Raw genomic sequence first — 16392 nt, forward strand, 5'->3', positions numbered from 1 at the left:
CTTAAATGTAATATTTGAATGTCAATTATTGAAAGTTAGAATCATTTGCTTATAATCTAATGATCAGAGTTTCATGACACTGACTTTTTGTTACACTACTATTAATTTAATATCAATTAAATTCAATACCCATTACACGCACGTTGCACAAAACCATTATTATTAGCAGTACTGTCTAGTCCATTTTCAACGTAGGATGTTGATGTTTTGCATAGTGGTAGAAATGTGAATTCATGTCTCAGCATGTATTGAGTGATCTGCTGTACTGCCATCTAAAAATAAAAAATAGTCAGTTAAATATTATGTGTATAGTGGTTGGAGAATAACTTGAGAATACAGTGTTTTACAAGCAGTTCAAAGTATGACTTTGTAATATTTGTTTAAATTACCATGTAAAATCATGTCAAAATTATGATATTAAATCATTTTTTATTGTGTTTGTGAAGTATCAGCTTAAATGTAATATTTGAATGTCAATTATTGAAAATTAGAATCATTTGCTTATAATCTAATGGTCAGGGTTTCATGACACTGACTTTTTGTTACACTACTATTAATTTAATATCAATTAAATTCAATACCCATTACACGCACGTTGCACAAAACCCTTGTTATTAGCAGTATCGTCTAGTACATTTTCAACGTAGGATATTGATATTTAGCATAGTGGTAGAAATGTGAATTCATGTCTCGGCATGTATTGAATGATCTGCTGTACTGCCATCTAAAAAAAAAATAGTAAGTTAAATATGTATAATGGTTGGAGGATAAAATGTCGCTACTAGACACCGTAAGGAGGACAACAATTTTTATATAACAACTAGTACGTGGACAACACTGAATAATTTTTTAAATGGAAACAATCAAAACATAAACTAACAGACAAACACTTCATTTTTATTACAAAATTCTTGAAAACAATTTACAGTTGAAACTCAAATACAAATACGAATGTAAAACTGCAAAATGATAGGAAATATAGACATAATATTATATAACAGACGATAAGAAATAATAATTATGATAAGCCATAAAAGATAGTACCTACAAATATACCAGAATGTTTTGTAGAATATAAAATGTACCTATTATAAGTGTGACTATTTGTACAACCGAAAATTTGCTCCTTTTCAATACGAAAAAAGTGGGTATCGCTCCGGTGTATAGTAGAGATGGTGAGTAGGTCACTGGTCACTATAATGGATGTGTTAAATTTGAATGCAACGACGGGTAGGATTGTATACGAAAAACGATTCTGAACGGAGATGATTTGTCAGTCAATGATAATTAGTTGGATATATTATATTATTACCTATATTTAAATTGTAATATATCGTTATTTTACGCGATTTCGTAAAAAATTATATTTCATACGCACATAAAATGTTTTCTATATTGACAATGGATTTATTTTTTTACTGTTACTTGAAGGAAAACTTATGGATAACCTAGTATATCCAACCTTAAGTATAAATCACAAAGATTTTATGAATTTTCAACTTCAAAATTCTTTGCAAATTTTCGTGATTTTGATATATTTTCTAAACATTTGAACTTTAAATGCTTATAAACAATAATTGTGACTAACGATTTTTGATTTATTTTTTACTACGATAAGTTTCAATTATCTATAAGTAGCTTAAAAAATGTCAAAATATTTTGAAAATTTAATCGCAAATAGATAACGCTAATATAAACGTTTGTTGAAAATTTCAAGTATTTACAATGATTCGTTTTTGACTTGCAGCAAAATCAAAAAATCGATTTTGTCTTTTCAAAGAGGGGCTGAAGTCAAAAACGAAGCGTTATTACTACTCCAAAAAGTGATGACGGACACAAAAATAATACAAACATCATTGTAAAATCAATACATTCATCACTCCGTTCAGAATCTAAAAATATTAATTTGTATTATTCGTCAAAATTAACTTGTAAAATCATATTTTATAGTTTTTATGAAGTAAAAATATCAGGTTAAATGAAACATGTGCAAGTTAAAAATTATAAATTAGAATCATTTTCGTAATCGAGTAGTCAAGGATCAAGACACTTACTTGTGTTAACTTCGGGCATAAAATATGAACAATTCGTTTATAATATCAAAAATCTTTATTAAATGAACAACAACTACACCCAATAGCTAAGTAAAAACAACCGTCAATTATGTCAAAAGGCCGTCCGGCGAACGGCACACAACCAACTAGTTTTACTCTGAGGCGATCGGGCATCGGCCGACGGATGTCGTCCCCACTACCGCCCTCTGTCGGTGCATACATTTAATAATTTTGAGTGTTTTATAAGCAGTTTAAAATTGGAATTTGTCAAAATTATCATATAAAAACATGTATTATAGTGTATTCAAAATACCAGGTTAAATGAAACACGTGAAAGACAATAATGGTAAATTTCTTAAACTATTGTTCAACCTTCTAAACATTAACTTAATATTTGAGTGTTTTATAAATGTTTTATAATGATCATTTAAATATTATAGTAAAAATAAAATATATTTATAGCATAGGTAAAATTTAAGAATAAACAATACAAGCTAAAGTTGTTTACTATTATTTTATTCAGATATTTAACAAATCTCAATTGTTTCACAGCTATTAATTTAGTATCAATTATATTCAATAACCATTGCATAAATCCAATATTATTATCAGTATCTTCTAGTCCATTTTCAACCTAGGATGTTGATACTCTCCTTAGTGGTAGAAATGTGAATTCGTGTCTCAGCATGCCTTGATTGATCTGATATACTGCCATCTGAAAAAATGTAGTAAGTTAATAACGTATAACCGTTGGAGAATAAGTTGAGAATACAGTGTTTTACAGGCAGTTCAAAGTATGAATTTGTAATATCAGTCAATATTATCATATAAAAAACATGTTTTATAGTGTTTATGAAGTATCAGCTTAAATGACAAATATGGATGTTAGTAATGGTAAATAAGAATCATTTACTTAACCTAATTGTCTAGGTTTCATGACACTAACTTGATAATTGAGATTTTTATGAGCAGCTAAAAATATGAATTTGTAATATGAGTCAAAATTATGATATATAAGCACGTTTTATAGTGTTTATTATCAAGTATGAGCCTAAATGAAATATATGGAAGTTAATAATGGTAAATAAGAACCATTTACTTAATATAATGGTTAGGGTTTTATGACACTAACTTTTTGTAACACTACTATTAATTGAATATCAATTACATCCAATACCCATTACACGCACGTTGCATAAAACCATTAATATTAGCAGTGCCTTCTATTCCATTTTCAACGGAAAATGTTGTAACTTTCCCAAGTGATAGAAATGTTAATTCATGTCTCAGCATGCCTCCAGTGATCTGCAGTACTGCCATCTAAAACACAAATAGTCAGTTAAATATGTATAATGGTTAAAGAAATAATTATAATGCTTAGCAATAAAACAGATAGTACAAATCTACCAGAATGTTTTGTTGAGTTTTAATGTAAAACAAAATATAAGTAAAGAATACACTTGTACATTAACATAAAATTGCTGCTTTTCAATATTAAAATAATAAGAGTTTGTAATACTTGTATAACGTATACAATAAGAATCATTGTCATAATTTAGTAGTCAAGGTTTCTAGACACTAACATGAGAATTGAGTGTTTTATAAACAGTTAAAAATATGACTTTGTAAAATTACCATGTAAAATCATGTTTTATTGTGTTTATGAAGTATCAGCTTAAATGTAATATTTGAATGTCAATTATTGAAAGTTAGAATCATTTGCTTATAATCTAATGATCAGAGTTTCATGACACTGACTTTTTGTTACACTACTATTAATTTAATATCAATTAAATTCAATACCCATTACACGCACGTTGCACAAAACCATTATTATTAGCAGTACTGTCTAGTCCATTTTCAACGTAGGATGTTGATGTTTTGCATAGTGGTAGAAATGTGAATTCATGTCTCAGCATGTATTGAGTGATCTGCTGTACTGCCATCTAAAAATAAAAAATAGTCAGTTAAATATTATGTGTATAGTGGTTGGAGAATAACTTGAGAATACAGTGTTTTACAAGCAGTTCAAAGTATGACTTTGTAATATTTGTTTAAATTACCATGTAAAATCATGTCAAAATTATGATATTAAATCATTTTTTATTGTGTTTGTGAAGTATCAGCTTAAATGTAATATTTGAATGTCAATTATTGAAAATTAGAATCATTTGCTTATAATCTAATGGTCAGGGTTTCATGACACTGACTTTTTGTTACACTACTATTAATTTAATATCAATTAAATTCAATACCCATTACACGCACGTTGCACAAAACCCTTGTTATTAGCAGTATCGTCTAGTACATTTTCAACGTAGGATATTGATATTTAGCATAGTGGTAGAAATGTGAATTCATGTCTCGGCATGTATTGAATGATCTGCTGTACTGCCATCTAAAAAAAAAATAGTAAGTTAAATATGTATAATGGTTGGAGGATAAAATGTCGCTACTAGACACCGTAAGGAGGACAACAATTTTTATATAACAACTAGTACGTGGACAACACTGAATAATTTTTTAAATGGAAACAATCAAAACATAAACTAACAGACAAACACTTCATTTTTATTACAAAATTCTTGAAAACAATTTACAGTTGAAACTCAAATACAAATACGAATGTAAAACTGCAAAATGATAGGAAATATAGACATAATATTATATAACAGACGATAAGAAATAATAATTATGATAAGCCATAAAAGATAGTACCTACAAATATACCAGAATGTTTTGTAGAATATAAAATGTACCTATTATAAGTGTGACTATTTGTACAACCGAAAATTTGCTCCTTTTCAATACGAAAAAAGTGGGTATCGCTCCGGTGTATAGTAGAGATGGTGAGTAGGTCACTGGTCACTATAATGGATGTGTTAAATTTGAATGCAACGACGGGTAGGATTGTATACGAAAAACGATTCTGAACGGAGATGATTTGTCAGTCAATGATAATTAGTTGGATATATTATATTATTACCTATATTTAAATTGTAATATATCGTTATTTTACGCGATTTCGTAAAAAATTATATTTCATACGCACATAAAATGTTTTCTATATTGACAATGGATTTATTTTTTTACTGTTACTTGAAGGAAAACTTATGGATAACCTAGTATATCCAACCTTAAGTATAAATCACAAAGATTTTATGAATTTTCAACTTCAAAATTCTTTGCAAATTTTCGTGATTTTGATATATTTTCTAAACATTTCAACATCATCGCAAATAGATAACGCTAATATAAACGTTTGTTGAAAATTTCAAGTATTTACAATGATTCGTTTTTGACTTGCAGCAAAATCAAAAAATCGATTTTGTCTTTTCAAAGAGGGGCTGAAGTCAAAAACGAAGCGTTATTACTACTCCAAAAAGTGATGACGGACACAAAAATAATACAAACATCATTGTAAAATCAATACATTCATCACTCCGTTCAGAATCTAAAAATATTAATTTGTATTATTCGTCAAAATTAACTTGTAAAATCATATTTTATAGTTTTTATGAAGTAAAAATATCAGGTTAAATGAAACATGTGCAAGTTAAAAATTATAAATTAGAATCATTTTCGTAATCGAGTAGTCAAGGATCAAGACACTTACTTGTGTTAACTTCGGGCATAAAATATGAACAATTCGTTTATAATATCAAAAATCTTTATTAAATGAACAACAACTACACCCAATAGCTAAGTAAAAACAACCGTCAATTATGTCAAAAGGCCGTCCGGCGAACGGCACACAACCAACTAGTTTTACTCTGAGGCGATCGGGCATCGGCCGACGGATGTCGTCCCCACTGCCGCCCTCTGTCGGTGCATACATTTAATAATTTTGAGTGTTTTATAAGCAGTTTAAAATTGGAATTTGTCAAAATTATCATATAAAAACATGTATTATAGTGTATTCAAAATACCAGGTTAAATGAAACACGTGAAAGACAATAATGGTAAATTTCTTAAACTATTGTTCAACCTTCTAAACATTAACTTAATATTTGAGTGTTTTATAAATGTTTTATAATGATCATTTAAATATTATAGTAAAAATAAAATATATTTATAGCATAGGTAAAATTTAAGAATAAACAATACAAGCTAAAGTTGTTTACTATTATTTTATTCAGATATTTAACAAATCTCAATTGTTTCACAGCTATTAATTTAGTATCAATTATATTCAATAACCATTGCATAAATCCAATATTATTATCAGTATCTTCTAGTCCATTTTCAACCTAGGATGTTGATACTCTCCTTAGTGGTAGAAATGTGAATTCGTGTCTCAGCATGCCTTGATTGATCTGATATACTGCCATCTGAAAAAATGTAGTAAGTTAATAACGTATAACCGTTGGAGAATAAGTTGAGAATACAGTGTTTTACAGGCAGTTCAAAGTATGAATTTGTAATATCAGTCAATATTATCATATAAAAAACATGTTTTATAGTGTTTATGAAGTATCAGCTTAAATGACAAATATGGATGTTAGTAATGGTAAATAAGAATCATTTACTTAACCTAATTGTCTAGGTTTCATGACACTAACTTGATAATTGAGATTTTTATGAGCAGCTAAAAATATGAATTTGTAATATGAGTCAAAATTATGATATATAAGCACGTTTTATAGTGTTTATTATCAAGTATGAGCCTAAATGAAATATATGGAAGTTAATAATGGTAAATAAGAACCATTTACTTAATATAATGGTTAGGGTTTTATGACACTAACTTTTTGTAACACTACTATTAATTGAATATCAATTACATCCAATACCCATTACACGCACGTTGCATAAAACCATTAATATTAGCAGTGCCTTCTATTCCATTTTCAACGGAAAATGTTGTAACTTTCCCAAGTGATAGAAATGTTAATTCATGTCTCAGCATGCCTCCAGTGATCTGCAGTACTGCCATCTAAAACACAAATAGTCAGTTAAATATGTATAATGGTTAAAGAAATAATTATAATGCTTAGCAATAAAACAGATAGTACAAATCTACCAGAATGTTTTGTTGAGTTTTAATGTAAAACAAAATATAAGTAAAGAATACACTTGTACATTAACATAAAATTGCTGCTTTTCAATATTAAAATAATAAGAGTTTGTAATACTTGTATAACGTATACAATAAGAATCATTGTCATAATTTAGTAGTCAAGGTTTCTAGACACTAACATGAGAATTGAGTGTTTTATAAACAGTTAAAAATATGACTTTGTAAAATTACCATGTAAAATCATGTTTTATTGTGTTTATGAAGTATCAGCTTAAATGTAATATTTGAATGTCAATTATTGAAAGTTAGAATCATTTGCTTATAATCTAATGATCAGAGTTTCATGACACTGACTTTTTGTTACACTACTATTAATTTAATATCAATTAAATTCAATACCCATTACACGCACGTTGCACAAAACCATTATTATTAGCAGTACTGTCTAGTCCATTTTCAACGTAGGATGTTGATGTTTTGCATAGTGGTAGAAATGTGAATTCATGTCTCAGCATGTATTGAGTGATCTGCTGTACTGCCATCTAAAAATAAAAAATAGTCAGTTAAATATTATGTGTATAGTGGTTGGAGAATAACTTGAGAATACAGTGTTTTACAAGCAGTTCAAAGTATGACTTTGTAATATTTGTTTAAATTACCATGTAAAATCATGTCAAAATTATGATATTAAATCATTTTTTATTGTGTTTGTGAAGTATCAGCTTAAATGTAATATTTGAATGTCAATTATTGAAAATTAGAATCATTTGCTTATAATCTAATGGTCAGGGTTTCATGACACTGACTTTTTGTTACACTACTATTAATTTAATATCAATTAAATTCAATACCCATTACACGCACGTTGCACAAAACCCTTGTTATTAGCAGTATCGTCTAGTACATTTTCAACGTAGGATATTGATATTTAGCATAGTGGTAGAAATGTGAATTCATGTCTCGGCATGTATTGAATGCAGGGTTACCACCTTTCAGTGACAAAATTACGGGACACATATTTTTTGTTAAAAATATTAAGTTTGATTTATATACATGCCAATAAAATAAAATATTGTCAATTTGTATAGTTCCTTAAAATTAAAAATAATAATATAATTATGGCTCATTATTTTATTATGTTTGCAAATATTTATGAAATACAAAATCAAGTAAGCCTAAAATAAAAAAATTAACTGATGTATTTTTAAATATTAACAATAAAATAATAATAAATCTCTCATTTGGATTATAATACTTACAGTACTTATACATTATACAAACTAAATACAATTGTTAGATAATTGTGTAAAAAATTAAGAATAATATGAAAAAGTAGCTATAGTATTGTACTTAAAGTTTTTTATTTATTTTTAAAAGAATATTTTTGGTTACTTGATACTGCTTTAAGTAAGTCTTCGTCAAGCTTTATTTTTTCAATAAAATCTGAACAGTTTTCTTCAAAGTTTAGAGTTATTTGAAGTTCTAACTTGATAAGTTCTACTTTGCACCGGTTCCTTTCTTTTGACCACTTTTGGTTCATAATTGAAAAAACTCTTTCAACATAAGCGTTTGAAGGTGGAATGCTTAACACATATGAAACTAATAGAAATATATTTTTTAAATTTTCTTTTGTGCCACTTGAAAATATTTTAGTCCACTTAGAATACACATTTTGTGTACTACTATAAATATTATTTAAAATAGGTTTTATTATGCAATACTCATTAAAAAGACCATCTAAAGAAATATTTTCTATTTGTAATGTCTTAACAACTTTCACTAAATCGTTGAAGGAAATTTCATTGTTTAATTGTAAGCATTCAATCACTTTAAAAATATTGTCATCAGAGAAGTTAAACCACTTAGATAAATATGTATTAATATTTATATAAAACTGCCCAAAGATTGTCTTATATTTTTCATATTTGTTTGCTTTTAAATGTTGTCTGCATGAAATGAAATGAGCTCCAAAAAATTGTTGTTCCAATCTTTCTGTGAAGTTAGTTCTTAAATAATCCATAATTTCATACAATTCTGTAGCAGAAGTGTTCATGTTTTGTAACCGTTTACTAGTTTGTTGAAAAATTTGAACCACATTTGCACAAAAAGTTAAATATATATAGGTTTTATTATAAAGATAATTGTCTTGCTCTGTATCAGTATCTGCATTTATTGATAGTAATTTTTGAAGAACTTTGGGACATTCATCTCCTATCGATATAAAATATGATATTAAAGCTGGATAAAATTTTAAAATTTTGTCAATTGCTGGACCAAGAGATAACCACCTAGTTGGTACATGTTTTACCAGTTCTTCCCAATCAACTTGAGCGAATTCAAAAAAACTTTTTAAATTTTCTCTTCTAAATGCAGACGAAGAGAAATGACTATATATTTTTAATGAGAGTATGAGAGACAAATAGTTTGTAAATAAATTAAATTAATTGATTTGGTAAAAATAGATTTTAAATATCATATTTTTGTATAATTTTAAGAAATACTCAAATACGGGACATATTGCGTCCCGATACCCATTAAGCCAGGACGCGGGACAAATCAAACAAAAACAGGACTGTCCCGTGAAATACGGGACGGGTGGCAACCCTGATTGAATGATCTGCTGTACTGCCATCTAAAAAAAAAATAGTAAGTTAAATATGTATAATGGTTGGAGGATAAAATGTCGCTACTAGACACCGTAAGGAGGACAACAATTTTTATATAACAACTAGTACGTGGACAACACTGAATAATTTTTTAAATGGAAACAATCAAAACATAAACTAACAGACAAACACTTCATTTTTATTACAAAATTCTTGAAAACAATTTACAGTTGAAACTCAAATACAAATACGAATGTAAAACTGCAAAATGATAGGAAATATAGACATAATATTATATAACAGACGATAAGAAATAATAATTATGATAAGCCATAAAAGATAGTACCTACAAATATACCAGAATGTTTTGTAGAATATAAAATGTACCTATTATAAGTGTGACTATTTGTACAACCGAAAATTTGCTCCTTTTCAATACGAAAAAAGTGGGTATCGCTCCGGTGTATAGTAGAGATGGTGAGTAGGTCACTGGTCACTATAATGGATGTGTTAAATTTGAATGCAACGACGGGTAGGATTGTATACGAAAAACGATTCTGAACGGAGATGATTTGTCAGTCAATGATAATTAGTTGGATATATTATATTATTACCTATATTTAAATTGTAATATATCGTTATTTTACGCGATTTCGTAAAAAATTATATTTCATACGCACATAAAATGTTTTCTATATTGACAATGGATTTATTTTTTTACTGTTACTTGAAGGAAAACTTATGGATAACCTAGTATATCCAACCTTAAGTATAAATCACAAAGATTTTATGAATTTTCAACTTCAAAATTCTTTGCAAATTTTCGTGATTTTGATATATTTTCTAAACATTTGAACTTTAAATGCTTATAAACAATAATTGTGACTAACGATTTTTGATTTATTTTTTACTACGATAAGTTTCAATTATCTATAAACTATAAGTAGCTTAAAAAATGTCAAAATATTTTGAAAATTTAATCGCAAATAGATAACGCTAATATAAACGTTTGTTGAAAATTTCAAGTATTTACAATGATTCGTTTTTGACTTGCAGCAAAATCAAAAAATCGATTTTGTCTTTTCAAAGAGGGGCTGAAGTCAAAAACGAAGCGTTATTACTACTCCAAAAAGTGATGACGGACACAAAAATAATACAAACATCATTGTAAAATCAATACATTCATCACTCGTCGGGTCGTGATCTCTCTCAACAAAAAGACTATAAAAAAAAACCACACAAAATTGGAAAGTATAAATAATTTATGAAGTAAAAATATCAGGTTAAATGAAACATGTGCAAGTTAAAAATTATAAATTAGAATCATTTTCGTAATCGAGTAGTCAAGGATCAAGACACTTACTTGTGTTAACTTCGGGCATAAAATATGAACAATTCGTTTATAATATCAAAAATCTTTATTAAATGAACAACAACTACACCCAATAGCTAAGTAAAAACAACCGTCAATTATGTCAAAAGGCCGTCCGGCGAACGGCACACACGCAACCAACTAGTTTTACTCTGAGGCGATCGGGCATCGGCCGACGGATGTCGTCCCCACTACCGCCCTCTGTCGGTGCATACATTTAATAATTTTGAGTGTTTTATAAGCAGTTTCAAAATGGGAATTTGTCAAAATTATCATATAAAAACATGTATTATAGTGTATTCAAAATACCAGGTTAAATGAAACACGTGAAAGATAATAATGGTAAATTTCTTAAACTATTGTTCAAGCTTCTAAACATTAACTTAATATTTGAGTGTTTTATAAATGTTTTATAATGATCATTTAAATATAGTAAAAATAAAATATATTTATAGCATAGGTAAATTTTAAGAATAAACAATACAAGCTAAAGGTGTTTACTATTATTTTATTCAGATATTTAACAAATCTCAATTGTTTCACAGCTATTAATTTAGTATCAATTATATTCAATAACCATTGCACGCACATTGCATAAATCCAATATTATTATCAGTATCTTCTAGTCCATTTTCAACATAGGATGTTGATACTTTCCTTGGTGGTAGAAATGTGAATTCGTGTCTCAGCGTGCCTTGATTGATCTGATATACTGCCAACTGAAAAAATGTAGTAAGTTAATAATGTATAACGGTTGGAGAATAACTTGAGAATATAGTGTTTTACAGGCAGTTCAAAGTATGAATTTGTAATATTAGTCAATATTATCATATAAAAAACATGTTTTATAGTGTTTATTATTAAGTATGAGCCTAAATGAAATATATGGAAGTTAATAATGGTAAATAAGAACCATTTACTTAATATAATGGTTAGGGTTTTATGACACTACCTTTTTGTAACACTACTATTAATTGAATATCAATTACATTCAATACCCATTACACGCACGTTGCATAAAACCATTAATATTAGCAGTACCTTCTATTCCATTTTCAACGGAAGATGTTGTAACTTTCCCAAGTGATAGAAATGTTAATTCATGGTCTCAGCATGCCTCGAGTGATCTGCTATACTGCCATCTAAAACACAAAGTAGTCAGTTAAATATGTATAATGGTTAAAGAAATAATTATAATGCTTAGCAACAAAAGAGATAGTACAAATCTACCAGAATGTTTTGTTGAGTTTTAATGTAAAACAAAATATAAGTAAAGAATACACTTGTACATTAACATAAAATTGCTGATTTTCAATATTAAAATAATAAGAGTTTGTAATACTTGTATACATTATACAATAAGAATCATTGTCATAATCTAGTAATCAAGGTTTCTAGACACTAACATGAGAATTGAGTGTTTTATAAGCAGTTAAAAATATGACTTTGTAATATTTGTTAAAATTACCATATAAAATCATTTTTTATAGTGTTTATGAAGTATCAGCTTAAATGACCAATATGGATGTTATTAATGGTAAATAAGAATCATTTACTTAATCTAATTGTCTAGGTTTCATGACACTAACTTGATAATTGAGATTCTTATGAGCAGCTAAAAATATGAATTTGTAATATGAGTCAAAATTGTGATATATAAGCACGTTTTATAGTGTTTATTATTAAGTATGAGCCTAAATGAAATATATGGAAGTTAATAATGGTAAATAAGAACCATTTACTTAATATAATGGTTAGGGTTTTATGACACTACCTTTTTGCAACACTACTATTAATTTAATATCAATTAAATTCAATACCCATTACACGCACGTTGCACAAAACCATTATTATTAGCAGTGTCGTCTAGTACATTTTCAACGTAGGATGTTGATATTTAGCGTAGTGGTAGAAATGTGAATTCATGTGTCAGCATGTATTGAATGATCTGCTGTACTGCCATCAAAAAATAAAAAATAGTCAGTTAAATATGTGTAGTGTTTGGAGAATAACTTGAGAATACAGTGTTTTACAAGCAGTTCAAAGTATGACTTTGTAATGTTTGTTTAAATTATCATATCAAAATTATGATATTAAATCATTTTTTATTGTGTGTATGAAGCATCACCTTAAATGTAATATTTGAAAGTCAATTATGGAAAATTAGAATCATTTGCTTATAATCTAATGGTCAGGGTTTCATGACACTGACTTTTTGTTACACTACTATTAATTTAATATCAATTAAATTCAATACCCATTACACGCACGTTGCACAAAACCATTATTATTAGCAGTATCGTCTAGTACATTTTCAACGTAGGATATTGATATTTAGCATAGTGGTAGAAATGTGAATTCATGTCTCAGCATGTATTGAATGATCTGCTGTACTGCCATCTAAAAAAAAAAATAGTAAGTTAAATATGTATAATGGTTGGAGGATAGAATGTCGCTACTAGACACCGTAAGGAGGACAACAATTTTTATATAACGACTATTACGTGGACAACACTGAATAATTTTGAAATGGAAACAATCAAAACATAAACTAACAGACAAACTTCATTTTTATTACAAAATTCTTGAAAACAATTTACAGTTGAAACTCAAATACAAATACGAATGTAAAACTGGAAAATGATATGAAATATAGACATAATATATAAACAGACGATAAGAAATAATAACTATGATAAGCCATAAAAGATAGTACCTACAAATATACCAGAATGTTTTGTAGAATATAAATGTACCTATTATAAGTGTGACTAAAGAATACATTTGTACAACTGAAAATTTGCTCCTTTTCAATATGAAAAAAGTGGGTATCGCTCCGCTGTATAGTAGAGATGGAGAGTAGGTCACTGGTCACTTTAATGGATGTGTTAAATTTGAATGCAACGACGGGTAGCATTGTATACGAAAAACGATTCTGAACGGAGATGATTTGTCAGTCAATGATAATTAGTTGGATATATTATATTATTACCTATATTTAAATTGTAATATATCGTTATTTTACGCGATTTCGTAAAAAATTATATTTCATACGCACATAAAATGTTTTCTAAATTGACAATGGATTTTTTTTTGTTTACGGTTACTTGAAGGAAAACTTATGGATAACCTAGTATTGGATTTGTGAACCTTAAGTATAAATCACAAAGATTTTATGAATTTTCAACTTCAAAATTCTTTGCAAATTTTCGTGATTTCGATATATTTTCTAAACATTTGAACTTTAAATGCATATAAACAAAAATTGTGACTAACGATTTTTGATTTATTTTTTACTACGATAAGTTTCAATTATCTATAAGTAGCTTAAAAAATGTCAAAATATTTTGAAAATTTAATCGCAAATAGATAACGCTAATATAAACGTTTGTTGAAAATTTCAAGTATTTACAATGATTCGTTTTTGAGTTACAGCAAAATCAAAAAATCGATTTTGTCTTTTCAAAGAGGGGCTGAAGTCAAAACCGAAGCATTATTACTACTCCAAAAAGTGATGACGGACACAAAAATAATACAAACATCATTGTAAAATCAATACATTCATCACTCCGTTCAGAATCTAAAAATATTAATTTGTATTATTCGTCAAAATTGACTTGTAAAATCATATTTTATAGTTTTTATGAAGTAAAAATATCTGGTTAAATGAAACATGTGCAAGTTAAAAATTATAAATCAGAATCATTTTCGTAATCGAGTAGTCAAGGATCAAGACACTTACTTGTGTTAACTTCGGGCATAAAATATGAACAATTCGTTTATAATATCAAAAATCTTTATTAAATGAACAACAACTACACCCAATAGCTAAGTAAAAACAACCGTCAATTATGTCAAAAGGCCGTCCGGCGAACGGCACACACGCAACCAACTAGTTTTACTCTGAGGCGATCGGGCATCGGCCGACGGATGTCGTCCCCACTACCGCCCTCTGTCGGTGCATACATTTAATAATTTTGAGTGTTTTATAAGCAGTTTCAAAATGGGAATTTGTCAAAATTATCATATAAAAACATGTATTATAGTGTATTCAAAATACCAGGTTAAATGAAACACGTGAAAGATAATAATGGTAAATTTCTTAAACTATTGTTCAAGCTTCTAAACATTAACTTAATATTTGAGTGTTTTATAAATGTTTTATAATGATCATTTAAATATAGTAAAAATAAAATATATTTATAGCATAGGTAAATTTTAAGAATAAACAATACAAGCTAAAGGTGTTTACTATTATTTTATTCAGATATTTAACAAATCTCAATTGTTTCACAGCTATTAATTTAGTATCAATTATATTCAATAACCATTGCACGCACATTGCATAAATCCAATATTATTATCAGTATCTTCTAGTCCATTTTCAACATAGGATGTTGATACTTTCCTTGGTGGTAGAAATGTGAATTCGTGTCTCAGCGTGCCTTGATTGATCTGATATACTGCCAACTGAAAAAATGTAGTAAGTTAATAATGTATAACGGTTGGAGAATAACTTGAGAATATAGTGTTTTACAGGCAGTTCAAAGTATGAATTTGTAATATTAGTCAATATTATCATATAAAAAACATGTTTTATAGTGTTTATTATTAAGTATGAGCCTAAATGAAATATATGGAAGTTAATAATGGTAAATAAGAACCATTTACTTAATATAATGGTTAGGGTTTTATGACACTACCTTTTTGTAACACTACTATTAATTGAATATCAATTACATTCAATACCCATTACACGCACGTTGCATAAAACCATTAATATTAGCAGTACCTTCTATTCCATTTTCAACGGAAGATGTTGTAACTTTCCCAAGTGATAGAAATGTTAATTCATGGTCTCAGCATGCCTCGAGTGATCTGCTATACTGCCATCTAAAACACAAAGTAGTCAGTTAAATATGTATAATGGTTAAAGAAATAATTATAATGCTTAGCAACAAAAGAGATAGTACAAATCTACCAGAATGTTTTGTTGAGTTTTAATGTAAAACAAAATATAAGTAAAGAATACACTTGTACATTAACATAAAATTGCTGATTTTCAATATTAAAATAATAAGAGTTTGTAATACTTGTATACATTATACAATAAGAATCATTGTCATAATCTAGTAATCAAGGTTTCTAGACACTAACATGAGAATTGAGTGTTTTATAAGCAGTTAAAAATATGACTTTGTAATATTTGTTAAAATTACCATATAAAATCATTTTTTATAGTGTTTATGAAGTATCAGCTTAAATGACCAATATGGATGTTATTAATGGTAAATAAGAATCATTTACTTAATCTAATTGTCTAGGTTTCATGACACTAAC

The 16392-nt window shown here is 27.8% G+C and overlaps 4 long non-coding RNA genes across 4 annotated transcripts; all 4 read right to left on the minus strand.

Annotated features, from left to right (window-relative positions):
* Window positions 1–144: 144 nt before the first annotated feature.
* LOC132931386 (uncharacterized) lies at window positions 145–2765 on the minus strand. Its single transcript, XR_009662573.1, has 3 exons — window positions 2639–2765; window positions 582–724; window positions 145–272 (listed from the first exon to the last, which is right to left on the minus strand). It is a non-coding gene; the product is annotated as an uncharacterized LOC132931386 (long non-coding RNA).
* A 509-nt stretch (window positions 2766–3274) lies between these two features.
* Window positions 3275–6381, minus strand: LOC132931365 (uncharacterized). Its single transcript, XR_009662533.1, has 4 exons — window positions 6255–6381; window positions 4310–4452; window positions 3858–4000; window positions 3275–3374 (listed from the first exon to the last, which is right to left on the minus strand). It is a non-coding gene; the product is annotated as an uncharacterized LOC132931365 (long non-coding RNA).
* Window positions 6382–11542: 5161 nt separating this feature from the next.
* LOC132931428 (uncharacterized) lies at window positions 11543–12200 on the minus strand. Its single transcript, XR_009662611.1, has 2 exons — window positions 12094–12200; window positions 11543–11771 (listed from the first exon to the last, which is right to left on the minus strand). It is a non-coding gene; the product is annotated as an uncharacterized LOC132931428 (long non-coding RNA).
* A 3093-nt stretch (window positions 12201–15293) lies between these two features.
* Window positions 15294–15951, minus strand: LOC132931430 (uncharacterized). The gene is made up of 2 exons (XR_009662612.1): window positions 15845–15951; window positions 15294–15522 (listed from the first exon to the last, which is right to left on the minus strand). It is a non-coding gene; the product is annotated as an uncharacterized LOC132931430 (long non-coding RNA).
* Between the last annotated feature and the right edge of the window lie 441 nt (window positions 15952–16392).

Source organism: Rhopalosiphum padi, unplaced genomic scaffold (genome assembly GCF_020882245.1).
Source record: "Rhopalosiphum padi isolate XX-2018 unplaced genomic scaffold, ASM2088224v1 scaffold1, whole genome shotgun sequence".
In the NCBI taxonomy this organism is placed as follows: Eukaryota; Metazoa; Arthropoda; class Insecta; order Hemiptera; family Aphididae; genus Rhopalosiphum; species Rhopalosiphum padi.